This window comes from Erinaceus europaeus, chromosome 6 (genome assembly GCF_950295315.1).
Source record: "Erinaceus europaeus chromosome 6, mEriEur2.1, whole genome shotgun sequence".
Classification (NCBI taxonomy): Eukaryota; Metazoa; Chordata; class Mammalia; order Eulipotyphla; family Erinaceidae; genus Erinaceus; species Erinaceus europaeus.
The window spans coordinates 51650992-51668156 of record NC_080167.1 but is presented as its reverse complement, the minus strand read 5'-3'; the positions used below and the strand labels follow the sequence as shown (position 1 = coordinate 51668156).

The window sequence follows — 17165 nt, the reverse complement described above, 5'->3', positions numbered from 1 at the left end:
TGCCCAGATAAGGGACCTGGCTTTGATTTCCAGTATGTCAGAGAATCTGATCACTGACTGGTCTTGAGAACTGATGGGGATCGTTGCAGCTGTGTCTTACACATGAGCCTACAGTGATGGTGCGGTAGATAAAAATGACTCCTCAGCACAACTGTATGCAGATGGGTCGTTGCAGCAGTCGTGCTTCATGCACATAATTTGAAAGTCCATAAAACCTCCAAGTCTCCCAAAGTGAACCTACCAACAGCCGACCATTTACCAGAGGCGCTACACAACAACATAAGCAATTTTTTTTTTTTTTTTTACTCACCAGGACTTCATACTTATGTAATTACACCACTCCTGGTAGACTTTTATTCTCCTTTCTCAATTTAAGATAGAAGTACAGGGCAGGGGTGGGAGTAGCGAAAGAGAGAAGTAAAAAGAGAGAAACACAGGGCTAGTGGTGGTGCACCTGGTTGAGTGTACATGTTACAATGTGCAAGGACCTGGGTTTGAGTCCCTGGTCCCCACCTGGAGGGGGAAAACTTTACAAGTGGAGAAGCAGTGCTGCAGGTGTCTTTCTATCTCCCCCTACCCTCTCGATTTCTGGCTGTCTCTATCCAATAAAGATAATAATAAAAAAATTAGAGAGAGACACCACAGAGACGTGTCCTACATTACCATGTGGTTCCAGGGAACTTGAGCCCAGGTGTTCTGACATAGTGAAATGTGTGATTTTTCTGGATGAGTTCTCTCCTGGCCCACATAAGCAATTAGTTAGCACATCTTTTATATGCCCTGTGCATTCTACTCTGTATTCTCATATAAAGTCAGCTAGGTGATAGACAGTATTACTAAGAACATCAAAGGAAGGGAAAATGCACTGGCCATACTAGACAGGGTTGATGGGCATTGTAAGTTTATGTCTTTTGTTTATGAGAAAATTGGGGCGCAAACAGACTTGGACAGTTCAAGTCCCTGTTGTTCCAGGAACAGCTGGCCATCCACAGGTTGACTCAGAACCCTTCCCAAGGGCTTTCTAGAGCAGAGGTCCTATCTGCTGCCTGGGATCATCATCAGGTAGGGTCATCTAAAAAGTATTTCCTTATAAATAGACTTCCTTAGTCCAGAAGGATGACTCAGCCATTGGTGAGTTTCCTCTTCAATGTGTCTTTAGAAAGCATGGAGATTCTTCCAGCCTGGTCCCACAGCTGCATTGCTCACTGAGTGTATTTTAGCCATTATCAGATGACTTTTGTCCAGTGTCATGGTCAGTATTTTTGACAGTATAATAAAGGATGGCAGTGTAGCTCTGGAGGTAGTGCCTTCGGTGGAGTGCCTGATTTATAAGCATGAGGCCCTGAATTCAAGCTGTGGCATTGCATACGCCAGAGTGGCTCTAGGTTTCTCCCCCAACTCCCTTAATAAATAAATCTTGTTTTTCAAGAAAAGGGAAAACTAAGTAAAGGAAGGTAGACACTGGTTCTAATCCCCTGGAGAACTTTGATCCAAAGAGCATAGTGTCAGGGCTGGGGAGGCAACACAGCAGTAACACACAGAACTTGTCTACAGAGGTCTCAGCCTCCATCTCTGGCATTGCCATGTCATAGCTTGAGCAGTGCTCTGACAAAAATGAAGCTAAAGAAGAAGATTTGGAAGTGGAGTTGGAAGTTGGGAACAACATTGAAAGGAAACCTAGACAAACCAAGAAGTGCAGCAGTAGAGCCGGATTGTGAACAGGACATGGGAATCCAGAGATTTGTCCTATGGTGTTTCGAGCAGGAAGAAACCTGGAGGAGAAAGCTCAGGCCCTGACATTGCTGGGGAGTATGACTCCTGGTGGAGAAAATCCTGCCTCCTCCACCCCTGGGGTTCATGGGACAGGTGACACAGAGGACAGAGCCAGGCTTCCTCCTCTCAGATCCTGTCAGAACCTGAGGCAGGAGGGAGGGCGTGAGGAACACAACAGAAGCCCAGCCACTTGGTGTCACTGGAGCCTGTGGATTGATGGGACACCTTGCAGAGGAGGAGGGCAATTGGAGTTTGCTAGAGAGAAACAGGAAGTCCCAAGGGCACCCTACTCATTCATTTTTTCTTCTGCACTCTCAGAGTCAGAGCACCAGTTAAACTTATATAAATTGTAAGCACAAAGCCAAAGAGATAGCACAATGATAGTGCACAAAACTTGCATGTGAGAGGCCCCAGGTTCCATCCCAGGCACCCTCAGTATCCAGAGCTCTGGTCAACATAGGTGTTGGGGGGAGGAGATAAGATAGCTTATTTGAGGGGCATGTGCCTACTGTGCATAGGACCCAGGATTGATCCCTGGCAACACATGGGACTGTCGTGATGCCAAGGGGTTCTTCAGTGCTGTGGTATTTCTCCTCCCCACTCTCTTTCTATTTGAAATAAAAAGAATGAGAAAGTGGCCCTGGAATGGTGAAATTGCATATGGAATTGCACTTGGACCATGGCAACACACACACACACACACACACACGAGATTGACTCTGAAATAAAAAGAATGAGAAAGTGGCCCTGGAATGGTGAAGTTGCATATGGAATTGCACTTGGACCGTGGCAACACACACACACACACACACACACACACACACACACAAGATTGACTCTGAGGAATGCTATTGTTGTTCAAGAGGATACAGAATTAGAAGCTGCCTATTCTGACCAATTGCTGGAAGAATCTTGGTGGCTCCCTATGTGGCTCCCCCAGCTCCCATCCTTTGTAACAGTAGTTCGTTCCCCACTAATGACCTTTTGATCTCTGGAATGCTTTAAAGAGCTTCATCAAACTGTAGCAAGGATCTTGGCAGGAGGCCTTGGCTTCTTGGCACTGGCCAGGAGAACAGTGACTCAGGCTGGGCTGGGTCTCCAGGACTCCAGGACCCTGATGTCATGACCCTTGACCCAGGCTGGGCTCCAGCCATTGAGCAAGGGGACAATTTCTTCTTTCCTACCCAGTGGTCATATGAAGGGAGAGAGAATATTTGCTTGGTTTAAAATTGTACTTGAGATTGGTAAGTTCCTCTCAAAATGTAAACCTACCCTCCCACCCACCCAAGTAGAAATTCTCTGAACCAGCATTTCCAAAATTCTGCTTAGTGAATTGCAATGTGTTTTCTGTGAAAAGGAGGTTCTATATGAAGTGCACTTGGCAATGCCTTAGTCTATTCCCTTCTGTGGTGTGGACACACTCACCTCTTGAAACTTTTGAGGGGCTACAGAGATAGCTCACCCTCATCAGGTAGTGCCTTGTGTGGCCCAGGTTCAAGCCCCAGCACCTCATGGGAGTACTGTGGGACCATGGAAAGCCCCAATACTGTGGTGTCTTTCCATCTCTCTAAATGAAAAATGTATAGCACTCCAGGTCTTCATAAAAAGTTTTAAAAAACAAAGCTATTAAAATACATAGATAAATTAAACATTGAGGAGACCTACAGTGAAGACACTGCTTAACTGGTCTTCCCAGACCTCCCTATCTATGAAAAGTTCTCCCTCTCCCTCTATAAACTCTTTATGGGTTTCCCAGTTTACTGATGCCCATGGAGACCAGTATTGGTTGCAGAAATACCCTGGGAATTTCCACGACTAACTCCTCATCTAGATGCTGTCCTGTCTCAGTCCTTCCAGGAGGGTGGACAGCCTGAGCAGGTCACATGACCTCTGTGTTTTGGTCTCCCCAGTAAATCATTCATTCGTATCTGATCTATATCTCTTTCCCCTTCTCTTTCCCATTCATAGACAACTCACCCACCCTGTATAATCAATGTTTATTAGCAAGGGTGTTAACGCCCCCTTCCCATAAGAAGTTTGGCAGTGTTTGGAGACAGTGAATGGTTGAACCTATCAAAAATCCAACTTAGTTTTACAACTGAAGTCAAAAAGTATACCACATAAGGCTAACTAAATAGCTCACTGGATAGTGCAGCTGCTTTGCCATGTGTGCATGACTCAGGTTCAAGCCCACTACACTAGAAGAAGTTTCAGTATTGTGGTGCCTTCCCTGCAACCACCCTGTCTCTGTTTCTGTCTCTCTTCTATGTGAAAAAGTCAATCTGGAATGATAGTGACAGAATAAAACTCTCTCTCCTGATCCCTCCCTAGGATCCCAGCTGCTCAGGATCCTTTCTGGATGAAACTGCTGATCCTGAGACACTTTGATGTCATCCATGGGTGGTCTGGTCAACTGGTGTTGCCAGACTTTCTGGAGACCACATTAGGGTTCTTTTGTGTGTGGGGGGGAGTGGGGGATGGAGGTAGGGGAGTGAACTTATGAAGGCCCAACTCTTTTTTTTCTTTTTTGCTTCTCCATGCCTTTACTCCCAGATGCTAAGCCAGGCTATTTGAGGCCATGAAAGCAGGCTGGACACTGGGTTGACCTTGGATGCTGTGGGTCTGGGAGAGTGAGCAGTGGCCATTTGTCAGCTGGGCTGTGGGCTATACTTGCTGCAGGGTTGGAGCTTTCACTTCTGCTTGGACACCAAGACAGGAAGACTGGGCAGGAAGAGCCCAGGACAGGGCACTGCAACAGGAACTGAGCCTAAAATAAAGGCTGAAGGAGGGCACAGGCAACCAGGGCTGGGATGGGTCTTGGGCGGACATAGCAGATGGCAGCGTGCTCACAGGACCTGCTATGCTTGCAAGCATCTTGCTGATGGAAACAGTCTCACAGTTGGGCTGCAGTCTCCCAGAAAGTCCCCCGTGGGCCTCCTGGGAGGGCAGACGTCGGGTTAAGTGCACATAGTACGAAGCATGAGGACCCAAGCAAGGATCCTGGTTCTAGCCCATGGCTCCCCACCTGCAGGAGGGTCGCTTCACAAGTGATGAAGCAGTCTGTAGGTGTCTATCTTTCTCCCTCTCTATCTCCTCCCTCCTCTTTCATTTTCTCTCTGTACTATCTCTGTTCCCTTCCCCCCCCCCAAAAAAAAACTGAGAAAATGGCCACAGGAGCAGTGGATTTGTAGTGCAGGCACTAAGCCCCAGCAATAACCCTGGAGGCAAAATAAAAAATAAAATAAATGAAATGTTGACTTGAATCGCTTCTCAGCCTTTAGACTGATTGCAGATGCCATCTCTGTTCTTATTCATTTATTTTTATTTATTTGTTAATATTTTTATTAGAGAGAGGAAGATAAAAAAAAAAAAAAAGACCAGATCACCACTCAGCTGTGGTGGTGCTGGGGATTGAGACCTCCAAGCCTCAGGCATACAAGTTCCATGTTCTGGGCATTTAGCTTTCACCCTGGTCCAGTTCTTTTCAGTTTACTATTTGATGCATCCTCTATCACATTTATATGCACCCTCTGTTTAACAACAATTAAAGTGGATTTTGGAGCAGGGAGATGGAAATAAGAGCAAGCTCCATCCATATCACGCACCAACCTGGTATTATAGTACTTCCAGGAAATGTGCACATCATTGGAGGAAAATACAAAGTTGAGTTAGGCCTGTTTCATCTCAAGCTTATGTATCTTATTTATGTCTCTGATCTTTACCCAGAGCTGTTATTTGAAACCCAAAGGCAAAAGGCAATGCCCCATGCTAGGAAGCAAGTACTCCTTTCTCCATGGCTTGAATGCAGTCTGGGGGATTTGCAAACTCACCAAATTCAAAGTATGGTTCTCCCCCCCCTCTTTTTTTTTTTTGCCTTCAGGGTTATCACTGGGGCTTGGCGCCTGTACTAGGAATCCACTGCTCCTGGTGGCCATCTTTTTTTCCATTGTTATTGTTGTTGCTGTTATTATTGTTGTTGCTGCTGCTGTTCTTGTTGTTGGATAGGACAGAGAGAAACTGAGAGAGGAGTGGAAGACACAGGGGGAGAGAAAGACACTGCTTGTGAAGCAACCTCCCTGCAGATGGGGAGCCAGTGGCTTGAACCTCCTCTGGTCCTTGTGCTTCACACTAGGTGCACCTAACCCAGTACATTGCCACCTGGTCCCCTGGTTCTGCCCTATTTTACCATCATCATCTTTTTTTTTTAAATGCATAATACCACTGCTCAGCAACTTCCTTGGGGCCACTTTTTTCTTTTCTCTCTTTCTTTTTTTCTTTCTACCAGAGCACTGCTCAGCTCTGAATTATGTTGGTACTAGGCATTGAGCCTGAGATCTCCAACTTCACGCATGAGGTTCTTTTGCATAACCACTGTTCTATCTCCACAGCCTCAATTTTTCATTCTTTACTTGAAAGAGAGGAAGAGACAGGTGAAGAGAGAAGAGACACCACAGCACCACTCAACATCTATGGGGTTCTGCTGATGCTATTCATAGTTCTCTGTGTGGTGCTGGGGCTTGATATGGAATAGATATGGAGAGCATATTCTATGCTGGGAACCCATGTTCTAGCCCAAATTGCCATCATTCATATGGCCTTTCTTGCTCCTGGTTTGTGCTTACTTTTGTAGATTGCATATCATACAACTCCTGTGACTTGCAATTGAATGTCATGATTTATTCAGAAAGAAACCAGCACCGATAAATTGGGAAGCAGATTTTCTGTCCAGGCTAGTGTCAATTAAAATTGAAAACTGGATAGTGGCTGTTATGCATGAAGAACTGGGTGTGCTGTGGAGTGACACATCTGTGACATTTGCCCCTCAACTCAGGCCAGGAAGAAATGAGCCGTATCTGGAATCACTAAGGTCTTCCTGTTAGGACTGCTGTTTACAAAAACCCAGTCAGAGCAGCAAAAGATGTGTAGCTCCCTTGTCCCTAAAGTATTGATGGGCTGCAAACAAAGAAGATAAGGTCAGCTTCTTGGAGAATTCTTGTGTTTTCTACATAGCAGTTTTCATGCTTAGGCATCTTTTCATGAGCGAGAGAGGCCAAAGAAGTACTTGGCCATTCATGATGTTGTATTTTTCTCTTTCTTGATTTTTGTGGTGCTGGACATCAAACCCAGGGCCTCAAGTTTGGCAGGCCTGCTCTCTTTCACTGAGCCATCTTCCTAGCCTGTTGAGTAACTTGATTTCTTACATGTTTCATGATTCATGCTCATGAGGTACTGGAGTGAAGGGTGAGGCAATGAATGTAGAGTAAATGGGGGGATTCTGAAATATTGTTACTGAAAAAGATCAGCGAGTTGGTGCATTTTATTCCATCCCTTTTCTTTAGGCCAACCTATTCTACTTTGTGGTTTTGTTTGTTTTGTTTTTGTTTTGTTTCTCACCAGGCTTTCAAGCTCCAGGACAACTTTTTAGGTTGGAAAAAAAAAGGGGGGAAAGACACTACAGCACCAAAGCTTTCTCTCACACAGTGGAGTTCAAGCTAGAACCTGGAGTGTGCATGTAGAAAAGCAGGCATACTATCCAAATGAGGTATTTTGCTGGTCAACTTGCTCTGTTCTGAGAATATCACATTAATTTGCTTTCAAAATAGACAGACTTAGAAAAGAGTTTTGCATAAATATTTCTGTGCATGAATAATATTGAGAGCAATGAGATAATTTAATTTTACATTTAAAAAATTAGTCTGGAAGCTGATTCAGTGGGTAGGGTACATGCTATGCTAGGCATGAAGCCCTATATCGGAGTGAGCCCTGGCAACATATGGTAGCACCATGAACAGCACCAGGGGAAGCTCCATGGGTGGTGGAGTTATGCTATAATGTCAAGAACTGAATTCCACCTTGTCCAGAACCATCTTAGATCATCGTTACAGCTTTTGTAAGGACATTGGCAATGCTCACATTCCACAAAAAGAGCAGGCTCTGGAAAGGCGAGCTCTCTAGTCCTGGCCCCACAGCTGTCCTGGGGCTCTTGATACTCAGCCCTTCTGTTTGCTGGCAGGGATGGAACTAGGTTCTGAAGGCTGCAGTTCAGTGGCCTGAAATCCAGGTAGTTGCCCACAAGGCCAGTGTCATCCAGGGCCTCTGTGGGGGTCCGACCTGGTGGATGGAACCCAGCAGAGGCAAGATAGGATGGTCTCACGATTTGTTTTTCCAAAGGAGAAGTATCCTGGTAAAGGAGGAAGGTCTGGAATCATTTTAAAGTTCCCAAGTCAGGCTGGCAAGACAGCACCTGCTTTGTCATCCACAAGACATGGATTCTGCCCCCACCATGTTGGAGGAAGCTTCAGTGTTCTAATGTCTTTCCTTCCTTCCCTCTTATCTCTCTATTTTCTTTATATATATGTATATATATATATTATTATTCCTTTTTGGTGCCCTTGTTGTAGTTATTATTGTTGTTATTGATGTCATTGTTGTTGAATATGACAGAGAGAAATGGAGAGAGGAGGGGAAGACAGAGAGGGGGAGAGAAAGATAGACACCTGCAGACCTGCCTCACTGCTTGTGAAGTGACCCCCCTGCAGGTGCGGAGCTGGGGGCTAGAACTGGGATCCTTCCGCCGGTCCTTGCACTTTGTTCCACGTGTGCTTAAGCCGCTGAGCTACCACTCGACTCCCATCTCTCTATTTTCTATCTGAAATATACTGTCTGGGAACTATGAACCACCAGAAAAAAAAGATTATAAACCATGATATAAGTGCATGCTATGTTAACACACAGAGACACACATGGGCACACACAGACACATACACATAAAGACACATATTTGTAAACACATCTATCCACAGGTGTACGCACACACTTTCTCTTTCGATCTAAATTTCCAGGATCAGACTTGACTCCAGCCTCTTATAAAGCACCAAAAGGCAGAGCTGGAGCTGCATCATCCAGAGCCCTGGCATGCTTTGGGAAGTAAGGTGGCCACTTCAGTGGCTAGAAACCACCACACAGCCCCTCTGTTCTTAGGACTACAGAGCCCCATGGCCAGCAGTCAGGATAGGTGTCTGGTTCTCTGGCCTCTACCCAGGCTCCTTCCACTTCTCTGTGACTTTGCAGAATTTCAGGGAGGAAGACATGTCTCTTCTGTTTCTTTCACCCTCTTCTCATAGCATGCCCATCTTAACTCTGGCCTATCTGGTTGGAGCTCTGCCTGAAGTGACATTTTGAAAGGCTGCAGTGGGGACAACAAAGCTCTTTTATGCCTGTGACCTGGGCCTTCACTGGACATATTGTCCTGGAAATAAAGAGAAGAGGGGAAGAGTCAAATCTCCCCTCCCCAGGACACCCTGCCTAGCAACCAGTGACACTACTATCACAGGTCACAACCCGTGATGATGCCTCTCTGCAGACTGACACCCTGTTAGGAATGTAAAGTGCATTGACTGAGCTCAAGAAAGGGAAATATGAGGCTAGGAAGGAGAGAATGAGCAAGGGTGGCTGGGGAGGTGACCCTGTCCCCAGATACATCACCATTCTGTGCCACCACAAGCGACAGAAGGGGTCAGAGGGCCTTGGGCAATGCACACAGATGGACCAACTGCATATCCTCCGGTTAGATGCTGCAGATGGCCCTGCCAGCCCCTGATTTATTCTGATGAACAATATTGACCCTGGGAGACAGGCCAGTGGTGGAAGTAGAGACTGGGTGCACCCCTTTATTCTGACTTCCCACTGACAGTCATCCTCCCCCAGGCTGCATACGAGAGTGATTGGAGCTAACTGGACAAGCCACATGGGGAAGGTGCTGCCCTCAGCCAGCCCCTCCAGCCAGAGTTATAATGAGCAAGTAGACAGACAGCCCTGGGGGAATGGGACTGACAGGAGGTATGAGAGGGGAGGGTATTCCTCTGCTGTCTGTTGAAATAGGCCTACCTTTTCCTGGCTTTTGGGACACACTGGGACTTAGAGTTAATATCCACTTGGGCTGATCTCGTCTGGGACATGTGAAGATGTAGAAAGAGTTTGCCCTGGATGCAGCTCTCAGGAAACAGGCTTTTTTTATTTTTTAATTTTTTATTTACTTTTATATGTCAAGGCTTGTCTAACTCCATCCTGTCTCCACCTCACTCTCCATTCCACCCATCCCGGCTGTGTGGCTTCCTCCAGTCAGATCTCCGTGCATGCAGTCATCCAGCATCGACTTTGGTGAAGCAAAGACACAAGGACCACAGTGCGACATACTTACAAGACTTGGTTGTTCTTGAAAAGCAGCAGAGCATAAACAGTAATGAAACTTGCTTGCACAAATAAGCAGGAGAGGCAGGTGGTGTCTTGGGGAAGAGCCCAACCTCAGAGCTTTTGGGTCAAACAGGGACCCACTACCTGGTGCCCCAGGAAGACAGACTCAATCACAATGGCTTTTCCATGAAGGGAGATTCCTTTTATAGCCATTCATACCCACAGTCAGAGGCTGGAGTCTGTTAAGTTAGCTTCCCACCCCCAGGGTGTGTCAGCCTTTTATACAGAGTAGGGAAGGGGGCAGCAGGAGCTAGATTGAGGGAAGGGGTTAAAGGCCTCAAGTCTTCCTTCCTCTTGGTCCCTGGCTCCTTAAACTCCTAGAGCAAAGCCCACAGTGGAGCCTCACTGTTCTCTAATGTTTCAAGGAAGCAAGGCCAGCCGGACTGGAGTCCCCAAGGCTGTCCTTCTGGTTCCAGACTCAGCTCTGGCATATGAACTACCAGAGTGAAGTTCAGCCTGGTTTATCAGTCTCTGCTCATCTCCCTACCCATCCTATGCTGCTCTGTCCAGGGCACCTAGCGCAGTCCACCTGCCTTCACTATCAGGAAACATGGCTCTTTCCTCCCTCCTTACCTGTGTGTGGAAAGCCATCTCCTTGTCTAGATTGGAACAGATTTCCCATTTCTTAAGTGCTTTGGCTTTAGAATCAAGATGAAATGTCCATGTCCAGCTGTCTGTGGCCAACATTGTGTATGCTAGAAGCATAATAAAATTTCATCCCCAAATTCCTGGCCCAGTTCACTTAGGCAAATATAAATAAGATAAATAAGTTCTCTCCCTGAATATCCCTTCAAGTTTTAGGAGGTTGCTTTAAAATCTGCTCTGAGGGTCAAGAGATTTGAAATTCTGGGTTTGAATCTCAGCACCACATAGGTAGTAGTAAGGTAGTTCTGTTGATGGTGGAGCAGTACTTTGGTATCTGTCTGTCCTTTATGCCTCTCTTCTCTTCTATCCCCTCCAACCCCCCAAGTATATAGAATTTAAAATTAGGCCAGGGAGGCTGCTGGGCAGTATTGTACAGCACATGACCCTCATTTCATTCAATGCATAAAAATAAATTAAACAAATGAACTCTGCTTTAGTTGATGGGAATAATGTAGAGAAAACTGTGAACTGGGATTCCTTGGAGTCTGAGCTCAAACAGTTGGTGGGAGCATTATTTCTGCTGTTTCCAGGGACTATTTTGAAGACATAAATGTAGAGCCCCACATAAACACCTTCTGAGTGCACTTCAGGACAAACTCAGCCTGCTCGTTAGACAGGCTCTGGAGGCCTGGCCATCCCATAGCCCTGTGCCAGCAGCAGATATGGCTTTATCTCCTGTACCTTCTCACCTGTGACAGGATCTGACTGATATCTACTCTTCAGCTTTCCCCATTCTTACTACTGAGCACTTTGCATGCTGTGCCCAAACCTCAGGCAGTGGGGAGGGAGGGATGTGGGTAAAGCATGCAGGATGTTTCTGACCAGGAGGGAGGGAGCAGAAGGCCAGTTTGTCTCCAGCCACTGGGCAGGGCATCTGCCTCCTGAGCTTCATTAGCACCGCACAGGGTCTTCAGTGTCTGGCTGACTTTCCTGAAGCTGCTCTTCAGGAATAAACATCTTTCAGCCAAAAGCAGATCCCTCTCCTTACCCTTCTTAGCCACCTGGGAAACCACTACCTGTGTGCTTTTCATTACTCTTCTCCACCTGTGGGTGAGAACACCTTTTTAATTATGTGAAGTGACACCATCGGTAGAGGGAAAGGGAGTGCTTGGAGAGCTTGTGCTGCCAGCAATTGGCAACAACCATGGGGAAAAGTTCCTCTGGGAGATGATTCAGGGAACTTCCAAATTAAAATGCAGGCAAAGTGCTGCAAAGCCAGTCTCAGGAACTGTGGCAAGAGCAGGAAGACTCTCCTTCTCTCCTAGCCAACAAATGTCAGTAACTTTCACCCCCAAAGAAGTGGGAGTCAGAGTTTTTTGAAAAGGTCAATTAGTTGAGTACAGGGGTCAGACACTGAGAGTGGAGGAGAAGGTATGCTATTTTGGGCAAGTCTACCCAAATAAGTTTAATTCCAGGGGAAGTCGTCTGCTTTCTGTTCTCCTTCCAGTTCGGTGATGATTAATTTGTGACTCCTGAGATAAAGACTGAGATAGTTCACTCCAAAGAGGATTTAGATTCTGATCAGAGTAGATTCCTTGTCAAGTCGATGAGCAGATCAATCATTTTTACGGAGATCCAGTTACTGACTGAAGGAGGAAATTATTGAGTACTTTTCATGCACAGGGTGCTTTATAAATAATTACTTATTGAATCTTCAAACAGCCCACGAGGTAGACCTTTTGTCCCAATATTTAAAGTCAGAGTCAATGTTGATTAGTTTATACATGGGACAGAATAGGATTTTAAGGGCCTGTGGGTCTAATTACAAATCTACTGTTTGGATTCAATGAACAGGACACTCACATTTTAAGACAAATCCCAGCACTTTCCATATATGTATCTGGACAGATGGATGAAACTAGAGATAATAGTACAGAGAGAGGAAGAGAGAGAAATTTAAATCCAGCACCAAGGAATCTACAGACTCTGCACACATAAAAATCCCAGCCCATTTTTAAATTTCTGTATCTCTAGAGAAAGGGACAAGAAATACTACATGACCATCCATGGCACACAGGTGGTGCCAAGGAGATTGAACCCAGAGTCTCAGGAATGGTCAGGTATGTGCTCTCAGAGTGAGAGAGAGAGAGAGAGAGAGAGAGAGAGAGAGTTGTCAGGGCCTCATGCATACATAATTTCACTGCTCCCAGACTAATTTTTTTCATTCTTTTTATTTGAGAAGGAGAAGGGGAGAGACAATATAGAACCAGAGCTTCCCCTAGTGTTGAGGTATTCTCATGTAGTGCCTGGGCTTAAACCTGGGCTGCACACATGACAAGTCTAGTGTCCTACCCAGTGAGATATGTCTCTGAACCACAAGCTTTATTTTAAAATAAGGAACATGGAAGCAGAAGACAAGACAGCTATATGAGATATAGCTTGAATTTCAAGCACCTTCGCATCTACTATCTTTCTGCTAGAATAGCTCAAAATTGTGCTGCAGGCTCACGGGCCCCATCCAGCAAGGGCAAGTGGAGAGCCTCATGTCTTTTGTGTTTTCTCCTCAGAGTTATCACTTCATTAATGCAGAGAGGCTGCAGGGAGCCACACTGGATGGGCAGGCTTTGTGCTTAGCCCTGAAGCAGTTGGGGGGGGGGGGGGGGAGTTAGTTAGTTAGTTAGTTAGTTGAGGGGGGCTTGTGTTAATCAGCAAGAGCCCCCTAATGAACACCTGCCCACAGCCCTGAGTCCCGAGGGGCAGAATCTGGAATCAAGCTGCCTCCCCAGCCGCTTAGCAAAAGCAGTTTGTGTTTCTGGAGGAGGAATCATTATGTATGCCTGTCAGAGCCTTCCCACTGGTGCCATTCACATGCAAAGGTGGGAAAGGCAGGCTTCCCAGCTGAGAGCAACACAGACTTATGACACAAGACCAGCCTGCATGGCAACAAAACATAGAAGAGGCAATGCGGAAATCTGAGGAAAAGACCAAGGAGACAATATAATTTAGCAGAGCCAGAACTGGGTGTGTGTGTTTGTATATGTATGTATTTTTTAATGTGTCACCAGAAAATGAAGTCAGAGCCTCATACATATGTAATAAGATTAAGCACCAACTGTTTTCATTTTGTATTTCTTAGAGAGAGAGGAAGAGAAAGAGAGAAGGTGGGGAGACACTGCACTGCTCCATCATCCACAGAACTCCCATAGCATTGCTGCCTGGTGCTAGGGCTTGAACCCAGGTCCTTGTTCATAGCACACTGTGCATTCTCCCTGGCCTGGCCTAAGAGTCAGATGAATGGAACTGGAGGTGTTGATGCTCAGTGAAGTAAATCAGGAAGTGAAAGATGAGTCCGCTCAAATATGGAGCATGAGTAACTACAAAAACAAAATCACTTTTAAATAATAATATAGCCAAACTGACTCTTAGACTCTGTGAAAACTGTGGTGGTTATTGGAGGGAACAGGAAGGAGATGGGAGGATAGGCAGAGGGAAGGGTCTCTGGTGTGTTAACATCGGAGCTTTGGTGGCAACTGTGGTGACACACACATACACACACTATGAAATTATAAAATCTTACTGTAATGTTAATTCTATTTTAAAAGGTAAAAAATAGTATACAAAGGAAATACTATAAATAGTATAAATAGTATAAATAGTATAAAATGGGGGGGGAGTCATAGTGTGAGAACCCATAGTTCTTTCTTTTCTTCTCTTTCTTTTTTATTTATTTTCTCTTTTGTTGCCCTTTTTATTATCGTAGTTATTAGTTATTGTTATCATCATTGTTAGGACAGAGAGAAATGGAGAGAGGAGGGGAAGAAAGAGAGGGGGAGAGAAAGACACCTGCAGACCTGTTTCACCACCTGTGAAGCGACACCCCTGCAGGTGGGGAGTCAGGGCCTCCAACTGGGATCCTTATGCTGATCCTTAGGCTTCGCACCACTTGTGCTTAACCCACTGCGTTACTGCCCAACTCCCTCTTTCTTCTTCTTTTTTTTTTTAACCAGAGCACTGCTTATGGTGGTGTGGGGGATTGAACCTGAGATGTTGGAGCCTCAGGAATGAGAGTCTCTTTGCATAACCATCATGTTATATATATATATATTCCCCCCAACCCACAGTCCTTAAAGGTACAAATAGTGTTGCCAAAAGACACATCACAGCCTACTTCCTGGGTGCCACAGGTTTGTGATCACATTGAAACCTAGGGACTCTTGCATCTGGACCAAGTCCCTGGCCCCAACTAGCTCTGAGTGGCAACTCCATTTCTGCCAAGCAGTTGTTCTGTGCTTTGAACCAGTCTAGACCCAATGTGTTGGTTCCCTGCTTTCCAGGGATTTTCCTTACTAGGCTGGTGTGTCTTTGGTCTGTCCAGCTGTACTAAGGAAACCTTTCTTGGGCATCTGCTGCATGTCAGGCAGTCCTCTAAGAAGTGGTATAGTGTTGGCTTTGCTGTGAGATTATGTTGCTCTGTCAAGTGTGCCAGCCTGGGTGGGAATGTCTGAGTCTAGCAGGACTGACTGACTATCTTGACAGGTGTTTTCCCATGTTAACTTCACACATCCCCTGCTCCCTACTCCCCACACATACTTATCTGTGTCCTGGGGATAAGAGCCCCAGGGTTGCTCACACACCAGCCTAAATAAAAGAAGTAGTCTCCCTTTGCCCCTGCTCCAGATTCAAGGTAAGCTCAGAGAGGACAGCAAGGAGCCCAGCCTCCAGGTTAATATGGGGAGGATCATGAAGGGGCTGGAGGGAAGTACTAGAACCATCTGAGTGCAGAATGATCTCATAGGTTGTCCCCTTCCCAGGAGTAGTGAATAACCAATGAACATTATCCTCAGAAGTGTGCAGCCAGTGAGTGTCCTTCCAAATAGTAATATCCAACCAATGAGTGCCCTCCCCAGGGTAATGCCCAGCCAGTGAGTGAGCTCCTCAGAGGTAAGTTCAACCAATGAGCAGCACTCTGTACCTATTACAGACTCTAGGAAGCATCTTAATAGACAAATCTTCAAAGAAACAGTGTCCTCTTATTATCAGCTGCCCCACTAATTTTACAGAAAAGTTGGAAAGGGCAGAATTCCCACAGCCCAGTGGTCAGAAGCCTGGGAGAACAGAAGGTCAGAGGTCAGACATCAGTTCTCAGCTCCTCTCCAGACTCAAATGGATGGTGATGTTTTTATAGTCTTTTATTTTTATTTATTTATTTTTACTTTCCTAGCTTCAGTATCACTTCATCCAGGAAGTGTTAATTTACAAGACTTTTCTTGTCACAAGGATACATTTCCACATTACCCGATATATATATATAGATATGCAGGTTATTCCAGTGTGGAGGGTTCTCTTGATTTAGAATCTCTTGTGGTGCTGTAAGAGGAGGGTGGATGGAAGAAGTGAGGGACGAGTCACCTAATAGAACCCCCAACATGCACTTAACTGAGCTAGGGCTGAGGACAAAGTCTACTTATTTGACTTCTACATGTTGCTCTTTATCCATTCCCCAAATCAAGGGTACTGTGAAGGAAGTAGGAAAGTACTTAGGAAGGGCTTAGAACCAAGAACCTAAAAACAGCTATGTATCGTTTCCTTTGTTTCCATGAATTAGATCAGGTGCTGTGAGGAACTGGGATTTCAGTCTCAAGGTTTCCTGTATCTGCTTAACAATGACCATACATTTGATGACTTCAAATAGCAGAAGATATTTTTTTCCTTTTGGAAGCTGGAGGCGAAATCAAACTGTTAACAGAGTCCTCCTTTCTCTGGAGACAAAAGGATAAAACCGAGAGAGAAAGACACCACAGTATCTCTCCACTGTCCATGATGCTCTTGTATTGTTCCAGGACTCAAACCCAGAGCCTCAACCATGGAAAGCTTGTGTTTTACCCATTGTGCCATCTTCCAGGGCCCAGTGTAAACAGTTCTGTTTTTAAATTCACCCCACCATATTTTGATGGGTGAGTTCAGTTCATTTATATCTGGAGAGATTTCTGACACAGACCACTTGGATGGCAACTTTTATCTTTGAATATATTAGTTATATCATTCCACATTTCTGCTGAGAAACCCAATGAAAACCTGATGTGTGTTACCTGCTCCTCACCTCAGTCATCTTCAAAATTCATTATTTTAGAATCTTGATATTGACTTTTATGTGTCTGTATGTAGGTCTAATTGCAGGCAGATAACCAAGTGTTTTCTTCACTTCATGACCTTGTACATTCACTATCTTCTCCAAATTTGACAATTTTTTCAGCTGTTATTTCTTCGAATAAGCTCTCTGTTCCCTCCTACACCTCTTCACCCTTCGGGATACCATAATCCCATTGTTGCCTTTTCTAATGGAGTCTTCATCTGGGACTGTACTCACTTCCTCAATGGAATAGTTCCAAACCCTTGGGAACTCTGAGCTGAATTTAGAACCAAACCACCAGAAATAATAAAATTAAAAAAAAAAAAAAAAACTACACTGCTTTCCTCCCACAGATTGGGCTGGAAGTTCCACTTTCCAAAATCAGTTAGCACTTGAGCCTATAGTGCTAACAGCTGAACAGCTC

At 45.3% G+C, this 17165-nt stretch overlaps 1 protein-coding gene across 13 annotated transcripts in view; it reads left to right on the top strand.

Annotated features, from left to right (window-relative positions):
- FRMD4A (FERM domain containing 4A) overlaps positions 1–17165 on the top strand; it is a 593356-nt gene that overhangs the window by 435111 nt on the left and 141080 nt on the right. The window lies entirely within an intron of this gene.